The sequence below is a fragment of the Hyaena hyaena genome, unplaced genomic scaffold (assembly GCF_003009895.1).
Source record: "Hyaena hyaena isolate Hyena2069 unplaced genomic scaffold, ASM300989v1 scaffold_85, whole genome shotgun sequence".
Lineage (NCBI taxonomy): Eukaryota > Metazoa > Chordata > Mammalia > Carnivora > Hyaenidae > Hyaena > Hyaena hyaena.
The window spans coordinates 44,771-65,110 of record NW_024080717.1 but is presented as its reverse complement, the minus strand read 5'-3'; the positions used below and the strand labels follow the sequence as shown (position 1 = coordinate 65,110).

Here is a 20,340-nt window from a genome sequence, read left to right as displayed (position 1 = left end):
TTCCGTACCATGTTAGGTTAGTTTCTTACCTCTTTGGAGCAGGTGTCTGTTGTTTGTTTGTTTGTTTGTTTGTTTGTTTGTTTGTTTGTTTTTCTGTGCTATAGAGCCCGTTGGTGGTCTGGTGAAGTACATAGGACCTCGCCAGAGTAAGTATTTAAATGCATGAACAAAATGCATGGAGTTACAAAGGAAACCACTTATACTAAAAATCACTTATCAAAATATTTCAATATAGCAACATATATGCTTCTTAATTAAAGCATTGCAAACAAGAGCTGCCTGAGTTCTAATAGCAATTGTGCATTCAGAGTCAGAATGAGGGGCGCCTGGGTGGTTCCATCGGTTAAGCATCCTACTTTGGTTCGGGTCATGATCTCACGGTGAGTTCGTGGCTTTGAGCCCTGTGTCGGGCTCTGTGCTGACAGCTCAGAGCCTGGAGCCTGCTTCGGATTCCGTGTCTCCTTCTCTCTCTCTGCCCCTCCCCACTTGCAAGCTGTCTTTCTCTCAAAAACAAAGAAACATTTAAAAAAAATATATACATATATATATATAAGAGCACCTGGGTGGCTCAGTCAGTTAAATGTCCCACTCGATTTCAGGTCAGGTCATGAACTCATAGTTCGTGAGATCAAGTACCATGTTGGGCTCTGCGCTGACAGCACAGACCTGCTTGCAGTTTTCTCTTCCTCTCTCTCTGCTCCTCCCCCACCCCCAATAAATAAATAAACATTAAAGAAGAAGAAAAGAAAATATCTGCAATATTGCTTAAGAGTCCCCATTTTAGAACCTGTTCTTGGCCTATATTCGTGCTAAATAGCCATTTGACCATAACATTCTTGATTTTTTGTAAAACTATTTAAGTCATTGTATAATGTGTAATGCGAGGTCTCCCGAATCAAGGATTCAGATTTTAGCTTTAAGAGAAACCATCTCTAAAAACTAAGAAGTCTCATGTGTAACTGTCCCGCTTACATTTTCGCCCACATTAAATTTTCCATCTCTTCAGAGTAACTGCATTAACCTTTGTGGCTTGCGTATTCGACTCCTCTGCCTTTTTACAAATTTCATTTACTGCTGCTATCGTCCATAGCCAGTCTTGTGCGTGTGTTTCTTGGAAGCTATGGTGTACGAGTGTGTGTTTGGAGAGGTGTGGCATAAATACAAAAAAGTGTGAGTCATTGTTCCATCACACCCAGGGCTGCCGAGCCACCGAGAGGATCTGGGTCTTGATCTCTAGCCCCTGTGATCTTTCCGAGCCCCCAGCACCCGCTTACCACTTCGTTGTTTGCCGATAAAACTAATCAACACGTTAGGCATTTAAGCCCTCCAAAAACAAGGGTGAAAGGTTTTATTTCTGGGGACAGATGAAAAGGACATATTTTCAGAAGGAGTTTCAGTGCTAAAGCACATGTGAGCAGGCAGGAAGAATAGAATCTTCTAAGGATAACGTGTGCGTCAAATCTCACATCCCTCGGGTGTGGAAAGAAAATTTCATTTATGCTCTCCTTGCTCAAGAAAGGCTGAAGTAGTCTCCAGGAACAGCAGTCTGGCTCTTTATTTAATCTGTCCATCACATGAGGGTTTGAAGGTGCCTTGTGACAATTCTGAGGCATTAGAAAGGTGGCTGGTTTAGGAAGAGACTAACTCCCCTGCTCAAGGGAGCACCAGTGAGTTTCTCTCTTCTTTCTGGAACATTCTTGAGATTTAAACTTTGATGTGGATAAGGTGCACCTGGGTGGCTCAGTCAGTTAAGCGTTGGACTCCTGGTTTTGGCTCAGGTCATGATCTCACAGTTTGTGAGTTCGAGCCCCACATCGGGCTCTGTGCCAATAGTGCAGGCCCTGCTTGGGATTCTCTCTCTCTCTCTCTCTCTCTCTCTCTCTCTCTCTCTCTCTGCCCCTCCCCTGCTCACATTCTCTCTCTGTGTCTCAATATAAATAAGTAGGCTTTAAAAAAGTTATGTGTGTGTGTGTGTGTGTGTGTGTGTGTGTGTGTGTGTATGCCAATTTTTATGTTACTAAATTAATCAGCAGTAAGGTCATGCATTATAGATAATTAAGGGGCACCTGGGTGACTCAGTTGGTTAAGCATCTGACTGTTGATTTTGGCTCAGGTCATGATCTCCTGATTCTTGGGATCGAGCCCTACATCAGGCTCCACACACACAGCATGGAGCCTGCTTGGGATTCCCTTTCTCCCTGTCTGCCCCTCCTCTGCTCATGCTCTCTTGCGCTCTCTCTCTCTCAAATAAATAAATAAATAAATAAATAAATAAATAAATTTGATGTGGATAATTCTATCCTCGATTCCAGCTAGTTTTCTTCCACCAACTCTCCTTCCTTCAAATATACACATACATACCACAAATTGGATTCTTCCAGAATCAGAACATTTTGAAATGAATTTATGATCAGGAGCAAGAGTTTACCTTGAGGTCACAGGGGGGGAAAAAAGAGCCCAAGCTCTTTGTCAATGTCATGGTCTCAAATATCTGCAAACCTTGGTCAATAACAACTGTAAGATTTAGAACGAATTTGCACCCTCGTTGAATATGGATTTGTTGTTATGTGAGAGAGAGAGAGAGAGAGAGAGAGGTTTCTGGCAGACAGGAATTGCCTTTGAAAAAATATTCCAACGCAGAATCGCCCTGGGCAGGCTGGGGACCCACATCCCTATGTCCTGTCGTTAAAGGACACAACAGAGGGTCAACCAGAGTTCACCTCGGGCGATGCCATGAGATGTTCTCTTGGTCTCATCTTTCCACCCTCAGTTAAATGTGATATTGTTTTTTTCTTGTATTGATTTCAATTTTAAAATTCTAGGCTTCGGGAGAAAAATTAGAAGAGTGATATATTCATTACTTTTAAAGATGTTAAAGTGACAGAAAAAAAGACTTATCATTCTGATTTACTAAGTCCCATGTATTGGCTGCGTGATATGTAACAAGTCTATTTGCTGGGTTGGAAAGGGGCCTCACATGACAGCCAGGGAGAGGAGATGCACTGCATGATAATTTTCATTGTCCTTATTTAGCAAGTGCTGTGGGTGTAATTTTCTTCTCTGTTCAGCTTGAGGGTGACCACGACAATGGATGCCTCCAATTTAGAAGCAAGGCCATCCTTACATATGTTCTCCGTTCCTCTGCCTCCATGATAGGGACAGCGATGGAACACGACCCCTCCCTACTGGCAGGGACCATCCTTCATTGTTCGCTCCAATCTTCTACCTCCACCCTTGAAACAGAAGCATAGATCATGCTACGTGGGCTTCTTCGGTATCCATCAGGGCCTAAACGCTTTTAAATCTGCATGTCCGCTCTGGCCAGCCAGCAAGGGCCCAGGATGACCTTCATATGCTTTGAAATGGTCCTCCCTTGGGGTCCAGGATTAAGAACGCTGGTCGAGTTCCCTGGAGAAGTTCGTGACTTGAGGGTAGACATTTTAACACTTTCGTCAACGAAGAGACCAGAAGCTTCCTCACTATGACTTCCCGCGCCTGTTGGGTTTAAGGCTTACTGGGTTAATGTCCCTCTCTACTGTCGCCTGCACTCCATGCATCCCACAGATCTCTGGGCTCTCATGACTTTGTGCCCATGTGAGTGTCACAGTTTCAACCCAGAAGGATTAACCAGTATAGACACAAACCCATCGTGCTGTCCTTTGTTTTTGTACGAGACAGAGTTTTTACAGGACTTTCCTCCTTTTGAGGGCGAAACCTGGTGTAAAAGCTCACAGGGGGTTTGCTTATTTAGACAAGTGGTCTCCCCATGTTTTCAGAAATCAAAAATTTCTCATCATCTCACTCAAAATTTAACACCTCTTGGGGCGCCTGGGTGGCTCAGTTGGTTAAGTGTCTGACTACAGCTCAGGTCATGAACTCAGGGTTGGTGGGTTCGAGCCCCGCGTTGGGCTGCATGCTGACAGCCCAGAGCCTGGAGCCTGCTTCCAATTCTGTGTCTCCCTCTCTCTCTGCCCCTCCTCTGCTTGTCTTCTCTCTCTCTCTCTCTCTCTCTTTCTCTCTAAGAATAAATAAACATTAAAAAAATTTTAAGAAAAATTCAACATCTCTCCACTGCCTAGGAGGGGAAATCTAACCTTTGAGCCTGGACTAAACAGCTTCTGAGCTCTGGCTTCGGACTCATGTCCCCCACCCTATCCCATTACATGGCACATGCCAGCAGGACTCATTGAGAGTAATGCCCTCAAATGCCATTCTCTCCTTTCTTTGGACCCTCACACAAACCATTTCCCCAAAATGACTTCCCTGATTCATGTGCCTGGGAAATTCCCATTCATCCTTCAGATCTTAAGCTCCAAACCTTCAGATCCTATCAACCCAGGCCAACGAATCCTCTCGCCTATGTACCAGATGCTCCTTCCACGTCTATCTGCAAAGGTTCTCAACCTTGGCTACACACCCTGAGCTCGTTACATCACAATCTCTGGAAGTGAGACCCAGAGGGCAGTATTTTTGTGTTTTTTAATTTTTTTTAAAGTTTACTTATTTAAATTTGAGAGAGAGAGGGAGAGAGAGAACCCCAAGCAGGCCCGGCACCTTCAGCATGGAGCCCGACACGGGGCTCAACCCTGAGAACCATGAGATCATGACCTGAGCCGAAATCAAGAGCTGGACGCCCAACATACTGAGCCACCCAGGCTCCCTGAGACATTAGTATTTTTTAACATTCTCCAAGCAATTCCAGTGTTTCAGGGCCACTGGTTTTCTTTCCTCCCCAAACTGAAGACTGCAGGTAAGCAATGACCATGCTCTTATTGTTTTATAAAATTAGTGCCTAGTCCAAAATGAATAATACGTAGAGCCTAAGCGGTAACTCTCCTCAAAATGTTTTTCAGTCACGAATGAATTCTTTACAGAATAACTCCAGGAAGTAGCAAAAAGTGCTTTGTCCAAATCGAACTATTTTAATATTCTTATCGACAAGTCTTATTTTTGTATTTCCGAATGTATTTGTCTTTTGCAAACCACATTCCCTCACTTTTAGAGAAGGAGGGGGGCTGTCATTCCAAAATTGCTGTTATCTAGTTTGACATATCTCACTCATTTAGCACGATCAGAAAAAAATTAAAAAGAAGATTAGCAAGTTCCTTTCAAAACAAATCACCATCTGCAATGGGGACACCATGTGTAAGTACCTAGTATTGTACCTGGTCCTTGCCTTATGCTCAGTGATGGTGGCTGTTACCATTACATGCTTCCCCTTTTAGGAAAGGCTGCCTTATATATTTTTTAAGTTTATTTATTTATTTTGAAAGAGAAAGAAAGAGCGAGCTGGGGAAGGGGGTGCAGAGAGAGAGGGAGAGAAAGAGAATCCCAAGCAGGCTCCTCACTGTCAGATCAGAGCCCAATGCAGGGCTCAAACTCATGAACTGTAAGATCATGACTGGAGCCGAAACCAAGAGTCGGATGCCTAACTGACGGAACCACCCAGGCACCCCAGGAAAGGCTGCCTTAGTGACCCATCTCACACAAAGCTATCTGGAGATGACGGTCCAAAAGGAAATAAGATACCTTGCCAAACGCTTCTTATCATTTAAGTACAGTCCATGAGATTTCCTGACCATTCACCATAAACAGAGAAGTGTCCGGGGGCACCTGGGTGGCTTAGTCGGTTAAGCGTCCGACTTTCACTTAGGTCATGATCTCGCGGTTCGTGGGTTCGAGCCCCACGTTGGGCTCCGTGCTGACTGCCAGCTCAGAGCCTGGAGCCTGTTTCAGTCTGTGACTCCCTCTCTCTCTGACCCTCCCCTGCTCACGCTGTCTCTCTCTCTCTCTCTCTCCTAGAAATAAATAAAAATTAAAAAAATTAAAAAAAAAAACAAAAAACAGAGAAGTGTCCGCCGCTTTAGGCATTCAATGGATATGCTACTGCTGGGGAAGAAGAACTTCCTCTGCCCTTCCAGGTCCTTCTAAGCCAGCCCAAGAATCAAATGGACATGAAACAGATTAACAGGAGAAAGTCACACTTAATTTCATACTCACAGTGAATCCACACGGCCACGGAATGCCCAAGACACGCTAAATGATGTATAGCATCACGACCTACGGAAAGGAAGGAGGCATCTAGGACTTCAAAGGAAAGGAAAGCGCTTCACAGGATGATGGAGAAGAGTAAATGGTGGCTAAACAAATGTTTGCAGGGCCACTCAGAAACAGCGGGACATAGCAGACTTAGATCAAAGAGCTGTTGTTGGCTTCATCTGGTCTATCACACCTAGTTCATATCGTAGTGTAGTTATGGGGACAGTTCCGTTCCTGAGGCAGGTCCTCTATCAAAACTCTGTAGACAGGAGAGAGGGAGGTCAAGAGCCTTTCCTGAATCTGCTGGGTTCCGATGGCTTTTAACTCAAAACAATCTTCATGCCAAAGATGAAGCCCATCTTGGGGTGGCCTGCCCCTGGCCCCGACAGTCCCCATGACACAGAAAAAAAAAAAAAAAAAGAAAAAGTGCCATTCCACCTTTGCCCCCTCCATTTGGCTAGTGCTTTGCAATGTCTGCTTCTCTACCCTTTTCTCCCATCAAACGCGGTCTCTACGTTTAGCCCCAAGGCCTTCCAATTGGCTGTTCCAGGACTAGCTACTTCTCCGGGTTAATCACACAGCTCCACTTCCACACGGTCCCTTCTCTCTCAGCAGAGTCACCCTGGCCCAGTCACGTTAATCGCCATCGCCACCGCCACCTGACTCTCTTGGGGCAGGCCGCCTTTATCAAGCACTAAGCAACGTGTGTTTTGCCATAGCCTTCTAGCATCCGCGGTACATCGACTCTTGCGATGTTTCAGGCATAAATTAAAAGAAAGCTTTCTGTGTTGTGATGACAGCATGGCCAGAATTAACTAACCGTGCATCTCAATAAATAAGTGTTGTCGGAAACCGACCTCTGCGCTTCAGAGGCAAAATGTAACGCAAAAACGGAGTCCGGGATCTAGAGGAAGAATGGTTTGTTGCTTTGCCGGGCAAAGGAGGCTGCGGCAGGCTGTAGCCTTCAAATCCCGTAAGGCTTCTTGGAGGAAGGGGCCGGGCAGCTTATAGGGAGATGCAGCATCTAGCCGGTTTCCACAGGAATTCTGTCCATGCCTCCTCAGTCGTTTTCAGGGTGCTGCCAGGTTCCCGAAACAGAAGGGCTGAGAATGCAGGAGGGGAGGTGTGCGGAAGACAGGAAGAGGTTACTTGAAAACTGAGCCTCACAGAAGCATAGTGCAGCCATTTTGATTTTTGTTCAACCTTATGCTTGTAAGCAGTTTCACATCGTATTGCTATTTAATTTTTATCCAACTCAGGATGAACTTGAAAAGGCCGTTCTGTTCTCCGTCCTTAGTTTCACGCTTTAGTAAGCACCACGCACGCGTTCAATAACGTGTTAGGTTCACAATTAGGATCATAACTTTTCAGTGACTAGGCCTCCAGGAGTTGCTAAAGGAGACACAGAAAATGAGATCTTCTTGGCAGAGACTGGCCAGATGATGAATAAACACCTCCCCTCTGCCTCTTGAGCACCCACATTTCCCATCTGCCCTTGAAGTTCGGTGGGGCCACGTGTCTACATCCTAATCAGTGAAATACAGACAGAAGTAACACGGATGAATTCCAGGCCTGGCCCATTCCAGGCCTTCTCTCCTATAAGCCATGACCTCGGAAGCCCTATGTTGAAAACGGCAGAGCCACAGAGAGAAGAAATCTGGGTACCAGAATTACCACTTAGAAAAGCGTCACCCACCTGTCAGGAATACTCTCTTTTGAACCTTACATGAAAAAGAAATTTCTCGTTCTTCTAAGCCACTGAGATTTTGGATGTATATGTTACAGCATAGTATACCTTAGGTAGTACCGATGTATACTGTACACTCAAAAATAGTGTTATATTCCCCCTAATAACGGTAAGATATTTTCATTGTTTACTATTGGAAAATACTCCACATTAATGTCACCCGAAAGACGCTTTTAGAAATAAACCTCAGATAATAACTTTGTCAGTCAGTCATAACATCCTTTCTTTTTCCTGAACATGGAAGGTAAAAATAAAAAAACAAAAGACACACAAAAAAGACTCTCTCAATTAAGATGCACTATTCTAGAGGTGCCTGGGTGGCTCAGTTGGTTAAGCGTCTGCCTTTGGCTCAGGTCACGATCTCACAGTTTGTGAGTTTGAGCCCCGCATCAGGCTCTGTGCCGACAGCTCGGAGCCCGGACCCTGCTTCAGACTCTGTGCCTCCCTCTCTCTCTGCCCCTCCCCTGCTCATGTGCTTGCTCGCTCGCTCTCAAAAATAAACTTTGAAAAAGATGCATTATCCTCGTTAATGTCTCAGCAATCACAAAGGTTATTCTAATGACTAAACTAACTCACAGTGAATTAAGTAGCCTTGGGAATTACCATTTTCTCAGGCCGCCAAGACACGATGCACCATTTCAGTGACATTTCTACTTTACTGCTAAGATACAACTTTGGCTCTGCCTATAATTCTCCCAACATATGTCAGTACGTGTGGAGGTGGAAACTGTCCTGCAGTTGAGGTTAGACATTAAATCATTGTCGGTAGGACACAAGGATATGAAACGTTCATGCCGTTATATGCAGAGCTTTATAACTTTTCAGGGTCATGCTCTGTCCGATGGCTCGAGTGTGGCGTCAGCGGTACTGTGCTTTCACTCAGTCAGCAAACATTCAGGAAGCACTGACCAGGAACTGTCTAGATGCTTGGGGCACGACCCTGAGTGAGCAGCAGTCTTGATGACTGAGGAGCTTTTCGGTCTAGGCAGAGGGCAACTGATTCCTGGGAGGAAGGGGATGAGAAAATCTTCAAAGACAAGGTTATACCTGTTAGAAGTCTGGAAAGGATGAGTGAAGGTATAAGGATAAACGAAGGAAAGGCATCCCAAGCTGAGAGAACCCCAGGGACCAAGACGTAAGATTTGGAATGACACGAAACCTTTGAGGAATGAGGAGTTCATATTGGCTGGCGCTCCGGGGAAACGTGGGGAGAGCAGAATAGGGGGTTGTGAGGTTAGCCTGGGGTCAGGTTAGGGAATCTTGGAGGACATGCTGAACATTTACCTTCTTTATACAAAGATAGGTCAGGGGCGCCTGGGTGGCTTAGTCGGTTGGGTGTCCGACTTTCGCTTAGGTCATGATCTCACGGTTCGTGGGTTCAAGCCCCGCGTTGGGCTCTGTGCTGACTGCCGGCTCAGAGCCTGGAGCCTGTTTCAATCTGTGACTCTCTCTCTCTCTGACCCTCCCCTGCTCATGCTGTCTCTCTCTCTCTCTCTCCTAGAAATAAATAAAAACATTAAAAAAAAAAAAAAGATAGGTCAACACACAGAGATAATAGCAGAGGACAGATGTTCAGCAGAGCCAGCAAGTGACCTGATCATGTGCGGTTTAGGGAAGGTCATTCTGGCGTAGCCTGGAGGGTGGCCTAAAATAGAGATGATATTCTGGAAGCACAGAGGCCAGTTAGGAGGCTGCTGGAGTATTAGAGTAGATGAGGTGCTTGATTGGAAGAAGTTCCTGAGACAGAATCAGTAGGACTTGTTGGCTGTTTGGGGGTGTAGGGGCCAAGGGCAGGCTGCCTCCATGTGCCACTTTGTATGCAAGATCCATCAATACATTGATGATGATGATGATGATGATGATATTGATTATTATACATAAAAGTTACTCAAGAGACAGTCTGCACAAAAAGGACACTCTGACCCTTCTCTGTCCCCCTGAAAGCAGGAGATATGTCTCCCGTGCAAAAGGTATGCTCCTCATAGCAGATGGTAGAAAGACATCCTTATCACTGAAGATGGGAAATTTAGAGCCAAGGAAGCTATATAAACAACCTGTGGTGTCTCTCCCGATCGGATGGGGGCCCCCAAATATGGAGCGACCCGATCAGATGGAAGCCCATGGCACAGACGGTGAAAGAATTCACCTGAGACAGAACAGAGATAGAAGTTTACTGAATACACCACAAGGGAGTGGAAGGCAGGACAGCCAAGGAGAGACTGTCCCGCTGCAGGTGCTGTATTTAGATGTGGAGTGTGAGGGAGTATGGGAAACAGATGGAATTTTCCCATTTTTGGTACCTGTGCCTGGTTGTAAGTAACCCATCCATCAGCTAGAGCTTGTGGAAATTTTGAGGCGGGTCCTCTGATGGGCCTGTTTGTATCAGTTCGGAGGTCAGTGGCCGGTGGTTGCTGTGGGCCCTTTTGCCTTGCTCTACATTCCATTGCTCAAGCCTGTTGCCTAAAAGCAGCCTCTACACAATCCTTGTTACTTTTTACTAATTTACTACCCTGGTCCCAATTCTGTTCAGAATTCCTTACTAATTGAAGCTCCCCAAGTTCAATTTTCTTTGCCCTGTCGATTCCTCGTACATTACTTGTCTCATTGTCTAAAGGGAATAAAAACTTCCCACCTTGGTCATTCCTTTGGGTCTCAGTGTCACGATTGGGCTTCTGTGCACATGTAAGAAAACAGACTTTTTTTTCCCCTCCTGTTAATATATCTCATGTCAGTTTAATTCTCAGTCCAGTTAGAAGACCTTAAAGAGTAGATGGGATGCCTGGGTGGCTCATTTGGTGGAGTGTCTGCCTTTGGCTCAGGTTATGATCTTGCTCTCGGGTTCAAGCCCCACATCAAGCTCTGTGCTGACAGCTCAGAGCCCGGAGCCTGCTTCAGATTCTGTGTCTCCCTCTCTCTCTGCCCCTCCCCTGCTTATGCTCTGTCTCTGTCTCTCAAAATAAATAAACATTAAAAATTAAAGAAAAAAACGAAGAAGACCTTGAAGAGTGAAGAAGAATGTTTCCTTCCCTCCAAGTGTAACAGAGAAGAAGAAGTTCAAGCTGCCTGAGATTTCTGCTGGGAACTCTGGATGGTTAGGGACACTGCTAGCTGAGAGAGGAAATTTAGAAAGAAAAGCCAAGCACACATTGACGCTAAAGAGGTTGGTTCTTGCCACGTCGTCATAAAAGTGCCCGTCGAGTATCCAGGCAGAGCAAGAACTAAAAAACTACACGGTGGCTTACAGTCTCAAAATTGAATAGTTCATGTTAATTGCAAAAGGAAAAAGGTAACTGACAGGGGAAAAGCGTGGAAGAGGCTGCCTCGACCCAGTGATTCATCAGCACCAAGATCATGTCTCCTGATACAACACACTGATAAGGACACAATGCCACATATGAAATTCTCCTGCCAGAAATTTCATAACCTCATTGTAATCTTGAGAAACCACGACACACACACACACACCCCCAACATGTTACTGAAAGAAAACCTCAGCTGACTCCATTTTGATCTCAAACTTTCTAGTCCGGTTCTTTCCAGTTAGTCTCTTGGCTTGGTCAGGGTGCCCTGAGGACACAGCATCCCCTGATGGGAACCGCAATTACCCTCTTAAGCAATAACCACTGCCCTGAGCCAGCAAGACCCCAAGTGATGGACCCCAAGGCAATGATTAATTTGACCTTTGCTGCCCACCTGCACCCACCTTTGCCCCACATTTTCCTTATATAACCCGGAAGTATTGTCAGTACTTGGGAGATGGCCTTTGAGACACTAGGCCACTGTCTTTCCGGTACCGGCCTCCCTGAAATAAATTCCTTTCTTGTTTCACTACCACTCATTACTCTGCCTTTGGATTTTGTCAGCAGTGAGTGGCCGAACCTGGCCGGTCTGGGACCCCTGGAGCCAGGTGCATTTGCACCCCTGTGCGCCGGCTGTAGTACAACACAACTGCCCTATATTCTTCAAGAATGTTAATGCCAATGCCATTAAAGACCAATAAAGGCAAGGAACACCTCCAGATTGAAGGTGGACCAAAAAGACAGGACAGTAAAATGTCACGTGTGATCCTGGATAGGGTCGTGGGTTGGGGGAGGAGAGAATTGCTCTTTAAAAACGTCACTGAGGGGTGCCTGGGTGGCTTAGTTGGTTAAGCGTCCGACTTTCACTTAGGTCATGATCTCACGGTTCGTGGGTTCGAGTCCCGCGTCGGGCTCTGTGCTGACTGCCAGCTCAGAGCCTGGAGCCTTTTTCAGAGTCTGTCTCTCCCTCTCTCTCTGACCCTCCCCTGCTCACGCTGTCTCTCTCTCTCTCTCTCTCTCTCTCTCTCTCTCTCCCCCCCCTAGAAATAAATAAAAAACAAAGAAACAAAAAAAGTCACTGAGATGCAGCTGCTGGTAGAATTTGTCACCCCAAAATATGCCACTTTGGCATGAGAATTATCTTGGGCTGGTTGTGTTGTGTTCTTGTTTTGTTGTTGTTGTTTATTTATTTTGAGAGAGACTGAGAGAGAAGTGAGGGAGGGGCAGAGAGGGAGAATCCCACAAGGCGTGGACAAATCTGCATCATCACCTTATGCTTGCTTACTGGGCTTTGCTGGGTCACCTCCCATAACTGACTCCCTACCTCCGACATCTTTCTTTTGTCTTCAGCTGAAGATGGTGTTTAAGGTGGAGGCCTGGGCCCTTTCTCAGAATCTCTCTCTTGTATGTATACAGGAGGTATCCATGTTATTAAACTTCTGTTCACTTCTCTCCTGTTAATCTGTCTTTTGATTACAGGAGTGTCTCAGGCAAGAACCCAGTAGAGTAGAGGGAAAATGATTTTTCCTCCTTCACGAAGGGAGGGAAAGATAGCTGCTGATCTTAACTGCTGATGGAATGCTCCAGCATTTTCCAGAAGATGAACTGTACTTGGAAGCTTAAGATTAAAAATAAGAACAGGTTTATCCTAAGACCTATGCAGTAGCAGTCTAAGAAAATCAGATATGAGACACAGACACTAGAGTCTTAAAGAAAATTCCAGAATAAATGGAAGGTAAGCAATATTTGCAGAAGAAAATACAATTTTCTTGAGCTGAAGAGAAAAGTTGCATCTCCAAACAGGAAGACTCTATCACAGACAAAGCAAAATTGACTAAAATTGTTCAGTATCTGAATGTGAACAGCTAACATTTTAAATTTCAAAGATAAAGAGTGCCGTAGATTTTCAGAAAAAGAAATTATCCACGAAGTACAAAATCAGGCTTCTCCAGAGTGTCACGGAGTAATAATGAGACAGGCACACTGAAGGGCCCCCATGAAAACCACGTCCTTTTTGGCTACTTTTCCCATTTCTTTACACGTGCCTTAACATATGTCCTCCTCGTAAAGGCCAAGGAGTTAACGATCTCTTTGGTGTCTTCCAGCACAGTAGATAACATCTAAGTCGTCGTGATAGTTTTCCAAGACCACTGATTCCAGACACTTTGAAGCCAAGACCCCTGGCTCCAGGCACAAGCGATTTATGGAGGCCACCTGAGCCCTCGCCCTTGTTCTGACCAGGTCCTGGATGCCTGACGGGACACGCACACCAGACCACCGACTTCAATAACAACCCCAGACCCCAAGCGAAGATGAGACTCATTCTCCTTTCCTTTCCAAGTGCCCCCTACACTCGGTCTCTATCTGCGTTCCCTCTAGGTCTTCCATAAACTCTGCTCTCATTTCCGTCCTACATGCAGCCAAGACCCTCTTGGCTGGTGCTGTGGGACCCCTCTGGGTCCTCAGACCCAGCCAGTCTGCATCTACCGGATACAAAAGACAAGACTATATGGTCTTGAAGAGGAAAGCTGTGTGTGGCTCAACAATTCTGTATCAAGTCATGTGCAAAAGCTGCAGAAATCATTCTCATTTATATGCGGGCTATAAAGACTCCACCCTAAGAAAATTCACTCACAGATGTGCTCTATCAGTGACTGAGTGGTTAATCAAGATAAAGACTTTCAAAGTAGGAGTGCGTGGCACAAGTCCTGATGGTGAGTGTGAAAAACAATTAAAATAGAAAATCTGAATAATGGTTGTAAATATGGTTTCGAAGCTCAAAAATGTTTTTAAAAATTCAACTGTTTCACCCATTTTGTTTCTCTAAAACTATTTTATTTTATTTTACCTTAATTAATTAATTTATTTTGAGAGAGTCCAAGCAGGTGAGGGGCAGAGAGAAGGAGAGACAGAATCTCAAGTAGTAGGCTCTGCTCCATCAGCGCAGAGCCTGATGTGGGGCTTGAACTCAGGAACCAGGAGATCATGACTTGAGCAGAGATCAAGAGTCAGACTTTTAACCAACTGAGCCACCCAGGGGTCCCATGTTTCTCTAAGAATATTCTAATAAAAATAATTTGGTTCGATTGAAAATTGTTGACAACTGGGAAAATTAGAAGTAGAACTCCATACTAGACTCTATACATATCACTGTTACATTTTCTGAATTTGAGAATTGCACGGTGGTTACGTCAGAGAATGGCATTGTTCTTGGAAACTACTGAAGTGTTGATGGGTAAGGGGAGGAAGGAGGGAGGGGATGAGAGCCAGAGAGGGAGGGAGAGAGGGAGAGGGAGACAGTAAATGTAGTGTAACGGTGGTGAAGCTGGGTAAATGGTGCATGGCAGTGTTTGGTACTATTCTTGCGCACCTTCTGTACATGTGAAATCATTTCAAAAGAAAACGTTTAAAAATCACTTTAAAAATGCAGGATCAGAATGTCACTAATATTCTTGTGAGAGCCATTTCGATGAGATAGTTGGGACAGAATCCCATTGGAGTGGGTTTATGGAGCCAGAGATGAAAAAGTAGAGCAAATGACAGGTAACCCTTGCTCCTGAAATACAAGTATCTCACCCACCTGAGTATCGGGTTTTCATAGTTTTGGTTTTCGTAGGCAAATCACATAGCTAAACTCAGGGATTAATGCACGCACATCTGTCCCGTGCCATAATGTAACAAAATGTAAATTGTTCGGGGCTGTCACAGTTTTATTTTCGTTTTACAGCTTTATTTTTAGTAATTTCTACACCCAACGTGGGGCTTGAACTCACCACCCCAAGATCAAGAGTGGCACACTCTACTGTCTGAGCCAGCCAGGCACACTGGGACTGTCCCTGTTTTCAACCAGAGAGTCCAATTGGACTACACTGAAATCCAAATTCTGGCAGAGCCATAGCCCCTGTGAGAAAAGCAAAGTACCAGCATCCCTGAGATGCTGAGGTTTGTTCCCCATGATCAGGAGCTGAATTCTCCGCAGTCCCCGTTCCCTCCCTCAAAAATATTTAGTTCCTGCAAGTCCGGGCAGTGTTCTTGGGTAGAGATGAGAGTGATTGCTTTATTCCTCAGCAGCTACATAATTATACTCTTTACTCATGAAGGAAGTGATTGTGTAAACACATTACATGTCATTACCGAAAATCGCAACGTGCCTCCTTCCTGGCTGCCTAGCTGAGTATCTAAATTACCCACTCTGCCAAGGCAGGTAGAAAACTAGACCGAAGGTAAAGCAGGAAAGAGATTGGCTATCAAGATAGGAATGTTGTAGAAACTTTTATTTGGGATTAAAGTGCTTTTGAAATATATGAGGGACATTGAAAAACATGATTCCAATATGCCAATGGCGTAATGATTTTCATTTGTTTGGAGTTCTTTCAAACATATATCCATATGGACATATTGTCTCTAATGCCTATCAAATTCTATATATTTTATAAATTTTTATACATTATATAACATTATTTTAGAAACACTTTCCCCTGCTTTTATATTTTTATCATAAAAATTTTAATAACCATGTAGCATTCCAGTTTATACATAATATGTATACTTAACCATTTCCTTATTATTGGCTGCACATTCTGGTTTTTTTTTTTAAATTATGAATAACTCTGCTATAAATATCTTCATACATATGGATTTTTCTCCTTTTGAATTTTCATATTTCCTCAATTAAACTGATACTGGATCTTAAAATTGATACTGTCTTAGAATTGGAGAAATATAAGTCTGTAATAGAAAATCAGAGTAGAGGGTTTAGTGAGTCAAAATAAGTGTATGATACTTGATATGTGTATCAAAAGGTCCTCTAAAACGATTTTATCAGTAACTTCAGGAATACACGTGTGTTACTATTTTCCTACAGCTGTGCCAGCATATGAAATTAGACTTTTCTATTGATTTTTTTGTAGTCTAAAGAGACGTAAATTGTTTCTTCATTATTATTTTAATTTAAATATATTTAGCTATTCTACTGGTAAGAGGCACCATCTTGCTTCTTGGCTCTTCCCTTTCCATGTTGTTATATCAGTTTTGCTGCCATACACAAAATTGGAAGAAGGCAATGATTTCCTTATAGAATCATAGAGTTTTTCTGGTTTGGGTTGGGTTGGGTTGGGTTGGGTTGGGTTGGGTTGGTTTGGTTTGGTTTGGTTTACAAATGATCCCTTATTGAAATATTTTCCTTTGCACTTCTTAACTAGCTAGGCATTGCACTGTACCACTCTTGATGTCATCAACATTGCAGCCCACAAACTGGGCGGGCCCCAGAATCTCTTTAATGGTTCCAGAGAGCTCCCTGGCTAATGCCGGGTCTGTCAGGCAATGTTGACAATCTCATCGAAAGTGATATTTCCACTGTGCTTAATGTTTTCCTGCTTCTTTCTGTCTCTCAGCAATTCCTTACGGGCTTTGAGAATCAGGCCAGAGGCAGAAGGTACCACTTCAATCTGGGCCTGTCTGTTCTGAGTGATCAGTTTCAGTGTAATCTTCAGACGCTTCCAATCACCGGTTGCCTCGGTGATGTCATCACCAACCATTTTTGGAGACAGATCCAGCAGGCCGAACTTCGGGGCAAGGGCAGACGTGGCACAAACTTCGCCACTGGTGCACCTCGGGGATACGACTTTGATCTCGTTGGAGTCGAACTTAGGCGGCATGGTGAAGGCGGGTGGTGTCAGATGAACCCGGATTCGGGACTACCGAAGACTGTTGCACCCTCCCCTCCTCTGAGCCGAAAGCCAAAAGCTAGAATCATAGAGTTTTTAAGCCAGAACCCTTAGGGATCACCTAGTCAGACCCCTCATTTTACGTATGATTAGATAAATACCCAGTGGGATTCAAATTGCTCAAGATTTGGCAACTAGGAAGTGGCAAGGCTAAAATTTGAGACCCAAATTCTGCACCTTTCCACCAGGCACTCTGCCTCTCTGGTGCAAATTCTATTTGAATGCTAATGACATAACTGTCAACCCTTGACATTTAGGCTGGGCAGTATAAAACTTAGGCTGAAAATATTACTAATTCTTATGAAATAAATTAGTCAAGAAAGTGAACTCGTGATGATCTTAGATTTAAGATTATAGGACCAAACGTGAGAAAAAGTGGATTCTATCTGAATACGTTGCATAAAACTACAAGTACCTATCATGTACTGCCTGGAATTGGCTTATGGAATAAATTCTGAGTTAGAAGTCTTAAGTCCAGTCATTCACATTAAGCCCTAGGAGGAACTGAATCACCACGTTCTTGAATTCTTCTCTCTGTAAATTCAGTCTCGTCACTATTAAATATGGATGCTATGCTTACTTTTCCAAACCAAATTAGTGCTCAAACCTTACATCTAAAGAATGGCATCCTATTATCCCATCAGCTTTTTCCTTGTTTCTTTCAATCTCTCATGACTGTTATAAAATGTTCCAACAATTGTTAACCGAAGTCTCAGGCTTTAGCAGTCTGTGACACAGACATTAAGTCACACTTCTGTCTCATGCCCAAACTATCTCAGGAGCTCAAGTCAGCAAAACTGTTTACTTTGAGAGAGAGAGAGAGACAGAAACAGAGACAGAGAGACAGTGTGTGTGTGTGTGTGTGTGTGTGTGTGCTGTGTGTGTGTCTGAGCGGGAGAGGGGCAGAGAGAGAGGGAAAGAGAATTCCAAGCAGGCTCAGTGCCATCAGTGGGGAGCCCATTGTGGGATTTGATCCCATAAACCGTGAGATCATGACCGGAGCCAAAATCAAGAGTCAGACACTTAACTGACTGAGCCACCCAGGTGCCCGCAGTCACCATCTTTGATCCCTGCCTCTTTGTCTTTCTTCTGGATGGTAATGGTGCTGGGGAGCACTTTCCTCCCTTGATAATGCAATTAATTCACCCCTTCTGTGGACTCAAAACAAGATTAGTCCCTCTCCAAATTCCCCATATCGAAATTGTGATGAAACCATACTTTTTTTTTGTAATTTCTCTTCTTATTTTATTGTATTGTATTCTATTTTAGAGAGAGGGAGAGAGAGAGCACAAGTGGAGGAGGGGGGCAGAGGCGGGGAGAGAGAGAATCTTAAGCGGGCTCCATACCCAGCATGGAGCCCAATGCGGGGCTCAATCCCCCACCCCTGGGATCATGACTTGAGCCGAAATCAAGTCAGACACTCGACCAACTGAGCCACCCAGGTGCCCCGATGAAACAGCACTTTTAAAAAGCCATGTCTTGAACTCTCCAGGAAAAGGAAACTTCAGAGAGTAACTTACAACATCCAGGAAAAGTAGGTATCTTTAGAGATGACAAGTCCGAACTCAAACCCTGAAGCTTTGCCTCATTCCCAGCAGTTGTTTACGTGGCAGGGGAGGTGACTCAAAAAGACATAGGCAGCTGCATGTGTTGCCCGAGCTTGGAATCCGGGTCCCATTGCCGGCCAATTTAGAGAAAAAAGAGATCCTCCAGATTTTCTCAAGCCCTAGCCTGGGTTTATTTTCCTGCCCTGGAATTTTCTTCTCAGAATGACTGAGAAGAAGAACCCCTATTCCCTTTGGCAGGGGTGAGGGGGGCAGGAAGGTAGTAGGAATCCACACCCACTCTAGGGTTTGATCTGGGCTTCATAGCCTAAGTAAGATAATTGTAATAGTAGGTAGTATATTTTCCAAAGTCTGGCTTACACAGTCTTAGAATTATGACATTTGGGGGGGAGGGGATTTGTTCTTTAGGGGGAAACTGAAGTTTCCAGAGTAGAGGGCACCTCTCTTAGTTATCCAATTCATGGGAGCTATTTTACAACTCTCTACATTGTTGATAACTGACAGCAATGCAAAAATACTTGTTTATGGGCATCAAATGATGTCCTTTCTGGTAGAGGGGTAGAGGTCCAATGGACTCCTCTCTTCTGTGGAAGAAGCCAGTTTCATCGCAATTTGCATATTCCTTTCACTATTCCTCATTTATAACTAATATTCTACACTGATTCCACTTCTGATCACCAACTGATGATTGTGATTCCAGTTCTGATGTGTGTAAGGTAGGGGGTGGGGAGGAGGGTCTTCAGGCCACTAAGGAATTCTCTGACACCAACTAGGGTCCTACAATTTTACTTAATTATGACCCTATCTACCAAGAGATAGCATCAGATCCCACAGGTTAAGGGCTCAGTCGTACAAGACTGGCCCCTTCCCAACCTCAGACACCAATAGATCAATGGTCCCAGATCATCCTTGGTTTCAGTTAATTTGCTAGAGCAGCTTACAGAAATAGTTGACTTAATAGATCACTGGTTGATTGTAAAAAGTTGTAACTCATGAACAGCCAGATGGAAGAGATAGGGCGAGCCATGGGGAAAGGGCCCAGAATGCCCATGCCCTCAATTCGGAAGCCCTCCAGATCCCAGCCATTTTTTTTTTTTTTTAAATGGAGGCTTCATTACATAGGCATGGCTGATAAAATCATTGACCTTTGGTTATTGATCCGACCTCCAGCCCCTCTAACAGCCCAGGAGGTCAGGCCGGTGGGGCTGAAAATTCCAGCACTCCAATCACTTGCTTGGTTCCTCTGGCAACCACTGACATCGCCCCACCCCTCATTAATGTAACCTTACATGTGGTCGAAAGGGGTTGGTAAGGAATATCCACACACCTTTATAGTTCTTCTCACTTATGACCTCCCGAGGGTTTTTGGAGCTCTGTGGCAGGAACAGAGGAAGACCACACATACATATTTATTATAAATCACAGTCTCACAAAGACTGCATCTTTTCTTTAGATTCTCCTTTGAACTGGTGGGAACACCTTAGCCTTTCCTCATCAGCTCATCACTGAGTTGGATGAGATCTTTACCACACGTTCATTTTTAGATCTGAACGAGAGTCATGATGTCACCATTCAAAAATATTCTCTTCCAAAAAAGAAATAAATGAATACGAATAATCAAAGGAAGTATCTTTTAACACCACGTATGGGACCTTAGAGCACAGTCCCCTCCCCCACCCCAGCATAATATTCACACACACATAGTACACATGCGTATACACACAACTCCCCCCAAAAAGCAGTAATTTTTAGCTGTAAAACAGAGTAAAATCCACATTCAAGAAGAAAATGCTTTCTAATGCAATACACTTTCTAATAATGTGGTCCACCAGGCAGCGCCTGTGCTGTCTCAGCTTGAAAGGTCCTTCTTTTGGGTTATCTCCCCATATCTAGAAGTTCTTCAAGAATGTTGTGGGGCGCCTGGGTGGCTTAGTCAGTTAAGCGTCTGACTTCGGCTCAAGTCA

General features: G+C 44.3%; 1 pseudogene; it reads right to left on the bottom strand.

Annotated features, from left to right (window-relative positions):
* LOC120233118 overlaps positions 1-16,830 on the bottom strand; it is a 137,563-nt pseudogene extending 120,733 nt beyond the window's left edge.
* Between the last annotated feature and the right edge of the window lie 3,510 nt (positions 16,831-20,340).